This window comes from Hyla sarda, chromosome 10 (genome assembly GCF_029499605.1).
Source record: "Hyla sarda isolate aHylSar1 chromosome 10, aHylSar1.hap1, whole genome shotgun sequence".
NCBI classification, from domain to species: Eukaryota; Metazoa; Chordata; class Amphibia; order Anura; family Hylidae; genus Hyla; species Hyla sarda.
The window spans coordinates 24,651,230-24,668,467 of record NC_079198.1 but is presented as its reverse complement, the minus strand read 5'-3'; the positions used below and the strand labels follow the sequence as shown (position 1 = coordinate 24,668,467).

The window sequence follows — 17,238 nt, the reverse complement described above, 5'->3', positions numbered from 1 at the left end:
GTAGTCACTGATATCATTGTGTATTCCCCTCACTATAGAGAAGACGTCACCTGTAGTCACTGATATCATTGTGTATTCTCCTCACTATAGAGAAGACGTCACCTGTAATCACTGATATCATTGTGTATTCTCCTCACTATGCCCTATCAGAGCTGTAGTCACTTGTAAGTTCTACAGTTAGGTGAGTGAAACTACACCTCCCAGCATAACCTTACCACTGCATAAAGGGGTACTTTACTGGAAAACATTTTTTTTTTTATCAACTGGTGCTACAAAGTTAAACAGATTTATAAATTACTTCTACTTAAAAATCTTAATCCTTCCAGTACTTATTAGCTGCTGTATAAGTGATTCACATGAAGTTCTTTTCTTTTTTTAATTTATTTTCTGTCTGACCACAGTGCTCTGTGCTGACACCTCTGTCCATGTCAAGAACTGTCCATAGTTGGGGAAAATCCCCATTGCAAACCTATCCTGCTCTGGACAGTTCCTAACATGGACAGACAGAGCAGTGGACAGACTGGAAAGAACTACACAACTTCCTGTGGAGAATACAACAGCTTATAAGTACTGTAAGGATTAAGATTTTAAATAGAAGTAATTTAAAAATCTTTTTAACTTTCTGGCACCAGTTGATATAAAAGTAAATGTTTTCCAGTGGAGTACCCCTTTAAGTAATTCTGGGAGCTGTATATTTAAATGGTGAAAACTTCTTTAACACTTTCCCATTCTGTGGCAACTGGTATATCTGATTATTATACTGGAATTTCTCACAATGCGCTACAACAGTGGTGTCTGTCACAACAGGCTAAAAACTTACTGAGGGGGGGGGAAGGTATGGGGTGACACAATTTTCTACCGCACCGGGTGACACCAACCCTAGCAACGCCACTGCGTATCCCCCCCAGTTTTGGGGAAGAAAAAGTGCGTCTTATACGGCGAAAAATACGGTATCCCCTATCCTGCGGATAGAGGATAAGTTATATTCCACTATAGTATTCCTTTAAGACCTAGTGGCCAAAAAGGAAATTGCAAGATTGCTGCATTATTATAAAATATAGATTGCAAAATGTAAAACTATAAAAAATAAAAATAAAAAAAAATAAACATAAAAAATATGTTTAACATAAAAACCTGATTTAAACAATAGGTCATTTTCTGGCGACACATTCCCTTTAAATCAGCAAGTATTCTGGCCACAGAATGAAAGTCACATTGGTTGTCTTCTCCTTTCCCTCTCGCACAGATTTCATTGCCCGCTACAGTGTTTCCCAACCAGAGTGCCTCCGGCTTTTGCAACACTACAACTCCCATCATACCTGGACAGCCTTTGGCTGGAAGTTGTAGTTTTGCAACAGCTGGAGGCACCCTGGTTGAGAAACACTGTCCTACTAGAAGCCCTTGTGAACAACTTTATTATATGAACAGAAGAGGGCGCCATTCCCAATCTATCTTTTATTTATTTTTGATTAATTTTATTTTTAAATGTAACTTTTTCGATTTCCTCTGTAGGATTATCACTAGAGATGAGCGAACTTACAGTAAATTCGATTCGTCACGAACTTCTCGGCTCGTCAGTTGATGACTTTTCCTGCATAAATTAGTTCAGCTTTCCGGTGCTCCGGTGGGCTGGAAAAGGTGGATACAGTCCTAGGAGACTCTTTCCTAGGACTGTATCCACCTTTTCCAGCCCACCGGAGCACCGGAAAGCTGAACTAATTTACGCGAGAAAGGCATCAATTGCCGAGCCGAGAAGTTCGTGACGAATCGAATTTACTGTAAGTTCGCTCATCTCTAATTATCACAACAGAACTCCCCCCAAAAAAAGTTAAATGACAAATTTATCTTTGCTACATCGATATCTTTCGATTCTAGTGAAATAACGAGAACCCTCTATTTGTGTTTATCTGTTATGTAAATAACATTTAACAAATCTTGCAACATTTTAAAATTGGTAAAGACAGATTGTGGCGTATCGGAACACGTTTGGCCTGTAAAGTGCAATGTCTGAGCAATACATGGGTTAAAGGCTGTTTATTTTGCAGGGGTGTGAGCTGAGGAGGAGGGAAGGCGTGGACTGAGAAATGCCAACACATCTCCACGTGGCGTGCTGCACAGCTGGCTGAACACTGCAGGTGAGAGGAGAAGAAGGGAGGTCACACAAGTAAGTGCGATACACGGTGCAGTGGTCCCTCAACATACCATGGTAATCCGTTCCAAATGGACCATCGTTTGTTGAAACCATCGTATGTTGAGGGATCCGTGCAATGTAAAGTATAGGACAGTGGTCTACAACCTGCGGACCTCCAGATGTTGCAAAACTACAACACCCAGCATGCCCGGACAGCCAACGGCTGTCCGGGCATGCTGGGAGTTGTAGTTTTGCAACATCTGGAGGTCCGCAGGTTGAAGACCACTGGTATTGGAGGTTATACTCACCTGTCCCCGCCGCTCCGGACCGTCACCGCTTGTCACCGCTGCCCTGGATGTCGCCTTCCATCGCTGTCGCCGCGTCCCCGGGGTGTCCCCGACGCTCCGGCAAGGCCTCTGCTTCCCCGGCATCCTCGCTCTCCGTCGCCGCCATCACATCACTACGCACGCCGCTCCTATTGGATGACTGGACGGCGTGCGCAGCGACGTGATGACGATGATGGAGAGCGCCGGCCATGAAGGGGAACCCGAAGAGGACGCGCCGGAGCCCCGAGGACAGGTAAGTGATCGTCAGCGGACCACACGGGGCACCGTAAACGGCTATCCGGTGGCAGTCAGTGCTGCCGGATAGCCGTTTATGCGATGGCCCCGAAATACAAAAGCATCGTATGTTGATGCTGCCTCTGAGAGGCCATCGTATGTTGAAATGATCGTATGTCGGGGCCATCGTAGGTCGGGGGGGTCACTGTATATATATATATATATATATATATATATATATATATATATATATAAAACTCAATCTATGTGTGTATGTTCCAATATCATGTCCAAAGGGCTAAAGATATTAACATGAAACTTGGTACAAATGTTACTTATATGTCAACAACAAACATAAGATAGGTAATTTAACCCTTACCTACCCCCATTTATGAGGGTTGGGGTTTTTGTTTCTATCATAGGAAATCTATAGGAAATGTATTTTCCAGCATAACTTAACTACCATAACTTAATAACATAACTACGGCTGGAGATATTTCAATAATTCCTGGTCACGCGTTACTTATACGTCAAACAAAAATATATAAAAATATAAATTAACCCCTAACCTACCCCCAAATGTGAAGGATGGGGTTTTTGTTTTAATGCATACCAGTCAGATCCAAAGAAAAACATTTTTTAAAATATATCATTCAGTACCTAATCCTGACCATGTACATCTAATTTTTTATGTGTCTAGCACCTTTATTATTATTTTTTTATTACACTTTTAATTTAGCTCACTAGTATGAATTCCTCTCAAAGGGAGGGGGCGTGGCCTCACTGTGCAGGTCTCCGCCCCCTCCCTCAGTATGCTGTCTGCTCACATCTCCCCTATCATTAGCAAAACTACAACTCCCAGCATGTCCTCACTGACAGTAGCGGGACACAAGCTGACAGTGGGAGGATTTTTCCTGCGCTCACAGCTGTCAATCAAGGAAGTGTGTCCATGACATAGGTGATGATGCATGGACACAGCATGACTAGTATGTGTCCAGGCAGGCAGGGGGGCAGTTGTTTGACTGGCTTTTTCAGTATGAAATTTTAATAATGAAAGCAATTGCAAAACCTATTGGTTTTGCATGCTTTACAACATATCAAAAGTTTTTGTATCTGACAGTCCCATGCAAGTATATAGGACTTTTGGTGCCTTACTCCACAAGCTTCGCTCTGCATCTCCTGGTGAATGTGCCAGTCCAGCTGGCAAGCCACACCCTCCTCACATTCCATGCCACATCTTGCAAAGACACACCCACCCTTTAAGCCACACCCCTTTTATTTTCAGCTTACAATATCTTTACCACAACGCAGCCCCACCTGGGATATGAGGATTAGAAATGAAGATTAGATATAGGGATGGGATATGGAGGTCGGGATATGAGGATGGGATAAGAGGACGGGATAAGAGGACGGGATAAGAGGACGGGATAAGAGGACGGGATAAGAGGACGGGATAAGAGGACGGGATAAGAGGACGGGATAAGAGGACGGGATATGAGGACGGGATATGAGGACGGGATATGAGGATGGGATATGGGGTCGGGATATGGGGTCGGGATATGAGGCCAGGATATGAGGACGGGATAGGAGGATGGGATAGGAGGGCTGGATATGAGGACGGGATATGGGGACGGCATATGGGGATGGGATAAAGGGACGGGATATGAGGTCGGGATATGAGGACGGGATATGGGGACGGATATGAGGTCGGGCTATGAGGACGGGATATGAGGTCGGGCTATGAGGACGGGATATGAAGACAGGATATGAGGTCGGAATATGAGGAGGGAATTGGGGTCGGGATATCAGGAGAGTATATGGGGTCAGGATTTAAGGATGGGATATGAGGACCAAAGCTTCCTACTTTGTTGCTTTTCCTCCCCCACAAGGAAATGGTAGGAAAACCGGGCAGCGCTGGGTACTCAGTTAGTTGGCAATAAATCTATATTCTTTACTCTAGTGCAGTGTTTCCCAACCAGTGTGCGTCCAGCTGTTGCAAAACTACAACTCTCAGCATGTGTGGACAGCAGAAGTCTGCCCGGGCATTATGGGAGTTGTAGTTTTGCAATAGCTGGAGGCACACTGGTTGGGAAACACTGGTCATTTGGGGTAGCATATTACTATTATTATCATAACATCAATGTTTATAGTAATGTCGAGGATGGTAGTTTGGCGACAGCTGTCTAACGTGTATGGGCGGTTTTATGTAAAAATCCATTGTGGACCTGTGCAAGAAATCAAAGATGTGACCTTGGATATCTGCCATGGATTTATACTTTCTTGGCGGGGGGAGATTTATCATCTGCCGTGTTTGGGTGCGATATTGTACATTTATTCTGCGCACTTTTCGGTGTCTACCTGCTGGCAAGAATTTACTGTGAGTGACACGCCACGTAATGAATTCCAGCTTTTTGTAAGGTAAGGTTAAATAATAAGAGAGTCCATCAATGTGTTGATCCAGAGAAAGGCTTTGGAATTCTGTGCTTCCGTGGAGATTCCATTCTGCCAAGCTGGCAATGGATTGTTTTTATATATTTTTTTTTTTGCAGTTTTCCCACGGAATTTACGCTAAATTTACGCTGAATTTATTGTGCTGAACACACAGATTACGGATGGAATTCAGAGTCCTAATGACTTTAAAGGGGTACTCCGATGCTAGACATCTTATCCCCTATCTAAAGCATAGGGGAAAAGATGTGTGATTGCGGGGGTCCTGGCACTGGGGGGGGGGGGGGGGTCTTCCACAGCACCCGGCGTTCTAAACAAATGCTGGGTTCTGGCGGCAGTGGTCATGACGTCACAGCCATGCCCCCCCCCCCCCCCCGTGATGTCACACCACGCCCCCTTCATTCATGTCTATGGGAGAGGGCGTGACGGCACGAAGGGACGTGGCTGTGACGTCGCAAACATGGCAGCCTGCTCCAAGCGTTCTGAACATTTTGGGGCATTTTGGGACACTGCTGCAGAACTCTGCAAAAAGAATCGACATGTTCATTGTTTTTGCAGAATCCATAATGCGGAATTTCCACAGCAGAAAATCTGCAGCGTGAATCCCATTCACCACAGTGTTAACTTCATGTAACAGAATTTCCGAGCTGAATTTTTCTGCCAGATTCTGCATGGAAATTCTGCATTGTAAACATACCAGGAGGCAAAAAAAAAAAAAACAAACAAACACATGAGGCTGATGCCAATTGCCCTAAACCAGGGGGGAAATTTCCTTCCTGACTCCAGTATGGAAATTAGAATAAATCTCGGGATCCCTGTGCCTATAAGTCTAGTATCCATTACATTCTGTTTGGTGCACATAATTGTGTACCTGATGTGCATGCTTCACTTTCGAAGTAGAGAGCTGTGGGCGGAAAACAAGCAAAATGAATGACATTATTTGCCTGTTTTGTTAAATGTGACTATGGGAAGGAGGCTTTGGAAACTAGAAAAACCACAAACTCAAGTTTGGAAACTACTGCAGCACCAATGGCTACAACCAGTGAGAAAAAGTGTTTAAATCAATTGGTACCAGAAAATTACTTCTATTAAAAAATCTTAACCCTTCCAGTACTTATCAGCTGATGTATGCTCCAGAGGAAGTTGTGTGGTTCTTTACAGCTTGACCACAGCGCTCTCTGCTGACACCTCTTTCTGTCTGGAGCAGGAGAGGTTTGCTATGGGAATTTTCTTCTGGTCAGTTTCTGACACGGACAGGGGTGGCAGCAGAGAGCACTGTGGACAGACTGGAACGAACTACACAACTTCCTCTGAAGCATACAGCAGCTGATACGTACTGGAAGGATTAAGATTTTTAAGTAGGGGTAATTTACAAATCTGTTTAACTTTCTGGTACCAGTTGATTTAAAAAAAAAAAAATTCTCTGGAGTATCCCTTTAATCCCTTTAAAGGGGTACTCCCGTGGAAAACTTTTTTTTTTTTTTTTTTTTAATCAACTGGTGCCAGAAAGTTAAACAGATTTGTCAGCAGAGAGCACTGTGCTCGTGATGTCAGCAGAGAGTTCTGTGTTCCAAAAAGAAAACCATTTCCTCTGTAGTATTCAGCAGCTTATAAGTACTGGAATGATTAAGATTTTTTAATAGAAGTAATTTACAAATCTGTTTAACTTTCTGGCACCAGTTGATTTAAAAAAATTAAAAAAAAGTTTTCCACGGGAGTACCCCTTTAACCCCTTAAGGACGCAGGACGTAAATGTACGTCCTGGTGAGGTGGTACTTAACGCACCAGGACGTACATTTACGTCCTAAGCATAACCGCGGGCATCGGAGCGATGCCCGTGTCATGCGCGGCTGATCCCGGCTGCTGATCGCAGCCAGGGACCCGCCGGCAATGGCCGACGCCCGCGATCTCGCGGGCGTCCGCCATTAACCCCTCAGGTGCCGGGATCAATACAGATCCCGGCATCTGCGGCAGTTCGCAATTAAAATGAACGATCGGATCGCCCGCAGCGCTGCTGCGGGGATCCGATCATTCATAACGCCGCACGGAGGAAGGAGAGGGGACCTCCGTGCGGCGTTATGAATGATCCCGGCGTCTCCTGCTCTGGTCTGTGATCGAGCAGACCAGAGCAGAAGATAGCCGAAAACACTGATCTGTTCTATGTCCTATACATAGAACAGATCAGTATTAGCAATCATGGTATTGCTATGAATAGTCCCCTATGGGGACTATTCAAGTGTAAAAAAAAATGTAAAAAAATGTAAAAGTAAAAGTAAAAAAAAAGTGAAAAATCCCCTCCCCCAATAAAAAAGTAAAACGTCCGTTTTTTCCTATTTTACCCCCAAAAAGCGTAAAAAACTTTTTTTATAGACATATTTGGTATCGCCGCGTGCGTAAATGTCCGAACTATTAAAATAAAATGTTAATGATCCCGTACGGTGAACGGCGTGAACGAAAAAAAATTTAAAAAGTCCCAAATTCCTACTTTTTTAATACATTTTATTAAAAAAAAAATTATAAAAAATGTATTAAAAGTTTTTTATATACAAATGTGGTATCAAAAAAAAGTACAGATCATGGCGCAAAAAATGAGCCCCCATCCCGCCGCTTATACGGAAAAATAAAAAAGTTATAGGTCATCAAAATAAAGGGATTATAAACGTACTAATTTGGTTAAAAAGTTTGTGATTTTTTTTAAGCGCAACAATAATATAAAAGTATATAATAATGGGTATCATTTTAATTGTATTGACCCTCAGAATAAAGAACACATGTCATTTTTACCAGAAATTGTACGGCGTGAAAACAAAACCTTCCAAAATTAGCAAAATTGCGTTTTTCGTTTTAATTTCCCCACAAAAATAGTGTTTTTTGGTTGCGCCATACATTTTATGATATAATGAGTGATGTCATTACAAAGGACAACTGGTCGCGCAAAAAACAAGCCCTCATACTAGTCTGTGGATGAAAATATAAAAGAGTTATGATTTTTAGAAGGCGAGGAGGAAAAAATGAAAACGTAAAAATTAAATTGTCTGAGTCCTTAAGGCCAAAATGGGCTGAGTCCTTAAGGGGTTAACAACTTATTCCCTATCCTGTGGATCCTGCTGGGAGTGGGTAACTCATATAAAGTAAAGTCTCAGTCATACTGACCATTTAATAAATGATAAAGTTGCAGATATACGCAAAAATTGCAGAATAGCCCAAAAGTGGTAGATTATTTATGATCACAAGGTTGTATTACTTTAAAGTAAACATTGCGCAGTTTAGAAGTTGCGTGGTCAGTGGAACCACACCGGCTTTTCCACAAATCACACAGCATGAATAGCATATGTACAGGAAAAAATGGCGTGGTCTAAATGGCCAATGTTCACATGTTTACAGGCGCACAGGCCTTGATAAATGCCCCTTTGGTGCCTCAGATTTTTCTGTTGTATTGAATGGAGGTTTAGCCCTTATTCAAACGACTCGTGTGAGGGAGATTTATCAAAACCCGTGTAGAGGAAAAGTGGTGCAGTTGACCATAGCAACCAATCAGATCGCTTCTTTCATTTTTTCATAGGCCTCTTTGAAAATGAAAGCAGCAATCTGGTTGCTATGGGCAACTGCATCACTCTTCCTGTACACAGGTTTTGATAAATCTCCCCCATGGGGGAGATTTATCAAAACCTGTGTACAGGAAGAGTGATGCAGTTGCCCATAGCAACCAATCAGGTTGCTTCTTTCATTTTTCACAGGTCTCTTTAAATATGAAAGAAGCGATCTGATTGGTTGCCATGGGCAACTGCACCACTTTTCCTCTACACGGGTTTTCATCAATCTCCTCCATGTGTGTCCAGACTACCTGAAGTGATGTCCGTACAGAATCTATGTCAGGAAGTAGCTTCCCCATACACAGGTTTACAAATCCACATCAGGAAAGTCAACTACATATAATCTATGGCATGGATTTGCATTGAGAACAATAGGACGTGGTTTGCATGCAGATTCCATGTTGTTTTTGACCAGTGGCGTAGCGTGGGTTGTCAGCACCCGGGGCAAGGCAAGTTGCGCCCCCTAACTCGTGGATTTTAGCGCTCGAGTCTCTTCCACTAGATTAGTTAAAGAAACCCGTACCCCCTAAGCACATGTATTGTTTGTTATGAAAATACTGATGTAATTAAAGTAAAATGCATCTAAATACAATTGCCCTGTTGCCTCCGCCCCCTGGATCCGCCACAGCCTCTACAGTGGGCGGCGACCCGGCGGCTCGGATCGGATTCGCACAGCCAGCACTGCAGAGAGAGTGAGTGAGCCAGGCAGGGGCAGAGAGCTGCGAGTGCGAGCACGCCCCCCCCAGATGTTGCGCCCGGTGCAGCCGCCCCCCCCCCCCTGCACCCCCCACGCTACGCCTCTGGCGTGAACATGGTCATAGATCTGAATCCCAGCTATAATATTCTACTCTTATAACAGCAGCTCTTCACAGTAAAAATTAACTTTTACCATGCTGAGCTTCAAGTTTCTTCAGGTAGCAAAAATCTCTGAGTGTCCACATCTCTTTAGTGTAAAGAATTTGTCAAACAGGTCCCCATAGCTCAGCGTCCTGAACCCCTGCAAGTGTGACATGAGCAAGACAAGAAAGTGCAATAAAAAGGAAAAAAGACATTGTACACCCCGGAAAATAGCATATCCGGTTATTTCTGGTCATCAGTGTTTCCTTTACTGATCTGATTTTATAGAATTTTGTAGCCTTTGGGGCCATTATTCCAACATTGTTTGATGGTTTTTATTTGTTATGTCAGTTCATTAATTAGATATAGGGATTTTGCAAGATGGTTGACTATCTGCACTTTTCCCTGAATAGTAATACTCAAATGTACCTGTCATTAACAAAAACTTTCTATATAATGTAGATAATACCATTATATGTATATTTGCAATATACATTGGTTAAAAAATGTGGATATTTTTGCGTGAAAAAATTCTGTCCCTGCATATTACAAATATACATATAATGTTATTATCTACATTATATAAAAAGTTTTTGCTAACCAGGGCTGACATCTGCTGGCAATGACGAACATCAGAGCTGGCTCCGATGTCCTTCACTGAAATGGTTAAATGTCGTGATCAATAGCGATGAAGTCTAGGGGACCCACCTGCCTTTGGCAGTGCCTAGCAATCGCGTGCTGAAAACATAAATCAATGTAAGCCACCTAATGATAGGCCGTTGGGGGGGGGGGGGGGGGGGGGGGGGAGAAAATGGTCAAAAAAAACAAAAAGTTAAAAAAAAGTTTTAAAATATAAAAAATTCCTCCCCCTAATAAAAGTTCAAATCTCTCTCCCCCCCCCCCTTTTCCCATTGTTCAAATAAAACACTGTTAAAAATAAATAAATAAACATATTTGGTATTGAACAAACTTTTTTTCAATGTTTACATTTTTTTTTACCTTAAAATGACACAAAAGTTCCGTTTTATTGAAATCGTACTGATCCATAGAATAAATATAGTAAGCCAGAAAAAAATTAATGCCCCACAAAATTGCGCAATTCCATGTATTTTTTTTCAATTTTGTCTTACATATATATTTTTTCTGGCTCTGTAATACATTATATGATAAAATAAAGTACGCCAATCAAAAGTACAACTTGTCCCGCAAATAAGAAGCACTGATACAACTTTGTCAGTGGTAAAATAAAAAAGTTATGGGTCTTAGAATGTGAGGAGCAAAAAAACGTGAGCCAAAAAAGAAAACAAAAATCACTGGGTCATGAAGGGATTAATGGAGAGGCAAAAAAAAAAGGCAGATATCATGGGATGGACAGATAGTGATAAAGGTAGGTATGCTCACCTTTGTGTGTTGTGCGGGCAGGCACAACACTGGATAGCGCTTATGGTTTAGGTTCTGTGTCGGGAGGCAGCTAGCCGTCGATCCCGCTGAGCCAGCGGTGTGGATGCAGGAAGATGAGCTGGTAGAAGGATAACCTGGCAGGGTTATCTTCTTAACCAGGGACAAAATTCCGATTTGCAGGTTTAAGGGCGCACTCCCAGAGACTTATAATTGTGTGAATCAGTATCATCTTTATTCAATATCAATGCGGCAGAGTATTTACTGGACAGCGCGTTTGAAAGGTTACACCTTCTTCTTCTGGACCTGGGCTTTGATATTATAGTGCAGATTAAAAGTGGAGTTATTGCCTATAACTCAAGATTTATTAGCTGTTTCAAGTTTTACTAATTGCTCCTTAGCAATTGCCCACAATGTTTAATTTTTTAACCAACTGTAAATGTAAAAGTTTGGTGTTAAGGAGCAATTGACCAAATATGGAATTGCCTTTAAAGGAGTATTCCAGTATTCAAAAACGTATCCCCTATCCTAAGGATAGGGGATGAGTTTCAGATCGCGGGGGGTCCGACCGCTGGGACCCCCCGTGATCACACGTATGGGGCCCCGGCAGGGAAGGGGATGTGCCAACCACCGCACAGAGTGACAACTAACGCACCCCCTCAATACAACTCTATGGCAGAGATGGAGCAATTCGGCAATCTCTGGCTCTGCCATAGCACTGTATTGAGGGGGCGTGTCAGCCGCCGCTTCGTGCGGTGGTCGACACACACTATCTGGGGCCCCATACGGGAGATCACGGGGGGTCCAAGCGTTCTGATCCCCAACCGGCGATCTGCCCCCCGGCGATCTGAAACTCATCCCCTATCCTTAGGATAGGGGATACGTTTTTCAATATTGGACAACTGATACTGGACTACTCCTTTAAAAAATATTGGATGGGTATCTACATCTTGCCTCTAAATAGGTCATCTGAATATAATCGGTTTTGTATTATATCATAAGTATAATGGCTTCTGTTTGTTTTCAATAGATGTTTCATTGAAATAGTCAACAGGAAATTAGAAAGGTTTCGGGCAATAAATGCAAATAGCTCTGCTATGAAAGAGGAAAAACTACTGTGAAGTGCCATGGCATGTGCATGGCACCCAGGGTAAAGACATGATTTGTGTAAATCAATGTCTTAAAAGAAAATTTGTGTAAACACTTCCGAGAATTTGTGAAAACACTTACGGAACAATTGCTTCTAGAGGAGAATGTGGTGTGGCATAGAGGCACATAATAGTTGCACATGGAGTACCTCCAACTTAACCCCTTAAGGACGCAGCCCTTTTTCACCTTAAGGACTTAGCCCTTTTTTGCAATTATGACCACCGTCACTTTACAAATTAATAACGCGAAAACGCTTTTACCGAATATTCTGATTCTGAGATTGTTTTTTCAAGACATATTCTACTTTATTTTGGTGGTAAATTTTCAGCATTAATTGCATCCTTTTTTGGTGAAAAATCCCCAAATTTCATGAAAATTTTGAAAATTTTGCATTTTTCTAACTTTGAAGCTCTCTGCTTGTAAGGAAAATGGATATTCCAAATAAATTTTATTTTTCTTCACAAATACAATATGTCTACTTTATGTTGGCATCATAAAATGGACATATTTTTTGCTTTTTGAAAAAATTAGAGGGCTTCAAAGTAGAGCAGCAATTTTCAAAAATGTCATGACAATTGCTAAATCTGAAGGGACAGATGTTACAGAACTACAACTCCCAGCATGCCTGGGCAGTCGAGGCATGCTGAGAGTTGTAGTTTGGCAACATCTGGAGGGCTACTGTTTGGGCACCACTGTAACAGTGGTCTCCAAACTGTGACCCTCCAGATGTTGCAAAACTACAACTCCCAGCATGCCCAGACTTTGGCTGTCTGGGCATGCTGGGAGTTGCAGTTTGGCCCCCCTAGTGGTTGCCACAGTAAAGATCGATTTACTTTCACTTTCAATGACCCCCCCCCCCCCACTGTCGATTCCCTAACTGATCAGGATCCAGCAGGCTCCAGCGAAGATCCCAGGTCCCCAGGCATTTTCTCCTGCAGGTACGGCCTCCATCTTCTTCCCAGAGCCCCTCGACATCCAAGGGCGGGCAGAACGGGGGGTTGCCATGGCAACCCCCTGTCCTGCGCTGCCATTGGTCAGAACTCCGTTCTGACTAATGCCAGGGGATAGGAGTAGATTGCAGCTTTGCGACCTCACTCCTATCCTTTAGGCTGATCGGGGCTGTTGCTGACAGCTCCGATCAGCCCTATTTTCCGGGTGATCGGGTCACCAGAGACCCGATCAGCCCGGAATTGGAGAAAATCGCATGTCTGAATTGACATGCGATTTTCTCAGATCGCTGACATGGGGGGGTCTCAGGACCCCCCCTGGGCGATGTGCCAGGGTGCCTGCTGAATGATTTCAGCAGGCATCCGGCTCCGGTCCCCAACCGGCTTGCGGTGGGGACCGGATTTCCCACAGGTGTGTGGATACGCCCTCGGTCCTTAAGGACTCGGAATGCAGGGCGTATCCATATGCCCTGTGTCCTGAAGAGGTTAATGGGGACTTCACCATGTACACATAGGGCTTTATTTACTAAGAGTGTTGGGTAGATTTCTTTATGGGTTTTAATTCCCTACAATTTATTTTCCACGGTATTTACTAAAGTTTCCCTACATTTTGCACTTTCCCTACACTTTGCTTTTTTTACACATGCTCTGATCTGTAGGGTTTTCCTCAGCTGAAATCCACCACATTTTATGTGGAAATCTTAGTAAATATGTAGTTTTTTTGTAAAAATGTCGGGACCACACCCCTTTGGGTGACCACGTCCCGTTTTCCTGGCGACTACGCCCCTTTTTTGGGGTTTCTTTGCAAAATGGAGAGTTAGTCGGGGTTTTTTCAATTCTGGCCCAAATTCTGGCCCAGACAGAATTTCTGGCGCAATGCGACAGAATCTGGCGCACAACCCGACAAAACATGTCGGGTTTGCAATAGTAAATGAGGGCCATATTGTTCATCAAAGTTTCAGCTACTGGGTCAGAATCTGCTGAATCCAAGTATCTGACCAAAGTGGTCCTTTTGATGGTTTGCCCAAATTCATCTTGGATTAGACTGACTTTTGTAACACAATGAATATGTATTCCACATGACCTGACACCACTTATTGCATTCCGGTCACTGACAATGCTTCTATAACTATTCAAAGAATGTGAAAATCCACGGGGTGCATTAACCCTTGTCTTTGAATACATTTATCCATTGCTGGATGTCTGAAAAGGACTCTATAGAGTCAAATGCGTTTCTGCCAGGAACAGAACCAGTTTTTTTTTCTGCGGGCTGTGTCAGGTATTGTATTGTACCTACATTGAAATTAATTTCTAGAGCAGTTTAGTGACCCAACAATATGGCTATGATATTGCAGAAAAGAAGACTCAGCTGTCCTAGACTCCTGAATGAATAGTCTTTTAAGGCATGCATCTTTTGAAGCAATATATATATAGGGTAAGAAAGGTATCACTGAATAACCGAAGAACTGTGACAGCAGCCATTTTGTAATGCCAATTTTGGAAATTTATAGGGCTGAGTTGCTGCTAACAGGAGTTTTGTTGTTAGCTGTAATGTGGCCATATTGGTTGTCCCCCTTCTTAAAGGGGTATTCTGCCCCTAGATATCATATCCCCTATCCAAATTATAGGGGATACGATGTCTTATCGGCACCCCAGACATCCGGTGCACAGAGCGAACTTCGTTTTGTGCCGAATGACTGACGATGAGGGGAGGAAGCTCGTGACATCACGGCCATGCTGCCTCAATGCAAGTCTATGGGAGGGGGCGTGGCGGCCATCATGCCCCCTCCCATAAACTTTGAGGGGGAGTGGCCATGATGACACGAGCCTCCAGTGCTGCACCCGACACTCTAAATGAATGCCGGGTGCAGTAGGGAAATTGCGGGAGTCCCCCACCATCACACATCTTATCCCCTATCCCCTATACTGTCGACAGTGGGTAGGATAGTTTTCACTGGGCAACCCTTTTCAACACTTTTTACTACCGACCCCTTTACTTTTTTAAGACATTACTTTTTAGGTGATGGCTCAAAAATGTAGAAAAACTTGTCCTGATGATGAGATGGATATTACTTGTATACATTGATAGAACGCCAGCGCATTACGCAACTTATGTAACAAAACGGAAAAGAGGTCAGCAAGGGGTGTGGAAATGATGAATTGTTATACGAAACAGCAGAGAAAAATCTGGATTGTGTACATTGTGTTACCTGCCTGAACTGGGGTAGGAGGCAAATACGTGATAAGGTGAGGTTGTCTATAAATGGCGCAGCATATGAAATCCATCCGGACACAAGTTTTGCTAAACTCAATTTAACCTTCACTTTACATAAGGCAACTATGTTGGTGGTTAAAGCAGGTACAAAGACAGGTACAATGCAGGTACCTACTTAAAAGGGAAAAGTTATAGGTACAAACTCCGCTAGGCAGGGGATTGCTGTTACGACTATGGTATATAACACACTTGCTGTCTAACTTTCTGATTTTTGCATGTCACTGCCTGTTTTTGGCACATAGGAAAGCTATCATGGCACACACAGGCACGAATTCCTGAAAGGGGTACTCTGCCCACAGACCTCTTATCCCCTATCCAAACATACTATTTAGAATGCCGGGTGAGGCACAGGTGCTACACAGAGATTGCAGGGGGACCCAGCGATCAAACATGTTATCCCCTAGGGGATAAGATGTCTGTGGGCGGAGTACCTCTCTAATGTCATGTTGCCAAAAGCATATTTAACCACATTGTGGAAACGTCAATTACAGACAACCCCTTTAATAGGATAGCTTCCATTTTGGCTTACAAAACCTGTAAACGTTAGAATTTTCCACTGCTGATTAGTGGTTCTCCTCTCTAACTTGTAGGGGGTGCACTACCGTGTGACTGCCTTATGCCCTATTAGGTGTTGACTGAGGGGTACCACAGTACAACCTGAGGTTGATTCATTCCTTTTTTCATATGCCCTATTACAACATAGGTATGTGGTAGTGGAGGATCTTCTGAATAATACTCCTATTATCCAGAATAAAGAGCTGCTGTACTGATTTCAATAGGCACAATCGGACGCTTTACTCTACTTGCAATATTGATGCACCTCAAAAAAAAAGTTTCAAAGTTCATTGAATCTTTATATGGCTGCCAAAGTAAGCATATACTTGCGAAATCCACAAAAACACTGACGTAATCCCATGGTTGATGGTAAAACCTGAAAAGGGCAAATCCTTAAAGGGGTACTCCACCCCTAGACATCTTATCCCCTATCCAAAGGCAACTGGGACCCCCCACTCTCCGGGCCAGCACCACAGAGTTCTGAACATGAGGGAAGCTTGGGACTTCCATGTTCGTGATGTCACGCCACGCCACGCCCCCTCCATTCATGTCTATGGCAGGAGGTGTGATGGCTATGTACTAGCTGCCCCACCCCATCGCATAGACATGAATGGAGGGGGCGTGGCATGACATCACGAACACGGAAGCCCCAAACTTCCCCCATGTTCAGAACGTTGCGGTGCCGGTCCGGAGATCGCTTGGGGTCCCAGTGGCCAGCCCCTCTTCAATCAGAGACATCTTATGACCTATCCTTTGGATAGGGGATAAGATGTCTAGGGGCAGAGTAGTGCTGGGCGGTATACCGGTATGAACCGGATACCGTTTCTTTTTTCTCCCACGGTATGGATTTTTGCCCATACCGCTATACCGGTCGGGCCCCTCCCCCACCCTCCGAGTCAATAAAAAAAATTAAACTTACCCGTAATGGGGGTGGTCCGGGCCCTCCATCCTTCCTGTAGTGTCCGGCGGCATTCCGGGTGGAGGGTGAACCGGTCCGGCCTGTCCTTCTTCTCCGGGGGTCCTCTTCTCCACTCCGGGCAGGCTCCGGCCTAGTACACTGCATAGACGCCGCTACGCCGCAGCGTTACTAGGCCGGAGCCTGATCGGAGTGGAGAAGTGGACCCCCGGAGAAGAAGGACAGCCCGGACCGGTTCACCCTCCACCCGGATTGCCGCCGGACACTACAGGAAGGATGGATGGCCCGGACCACCCTCCCCGGACAATCCCTGCAGCAACTGGGAAGGTGAGTCAGGGTTCTGGGATGGACAGGGGTCTGTATAATATACTATACCTACAGTAGGCCCTCCAGGTGTTGCAAAACTACAACTCCCAGCCAACGGCTGTC

The 17,238-nt window shown here is 43.9% G+C and overlaps 1 protein-coding gene across 2 annotated transcripts in view; it reads left to right on the top strand.

The window, feature by feature from the left end:
• The first annotated feature begins 2,117 nt into the window (after window positions 1-2,117).
• LOC130293585 (sodium-dependent neutral amino acid transporter B(0)AT2-like) overlaps window positions 2,118-17,238 on the top strand; it is an 89,884-nt gene continuing 74,763 nt past the window's right edge. The window contains exon 1 of one of the 2 annotated variants that reach the window (XM_056542435.1): window positions 2,118-2,135. The gene's annotated coding sequence lies outside the window, so the exon portion shown is untranslated. The other variant, XM_056542437.1, reaches the window with a different exon arrangement.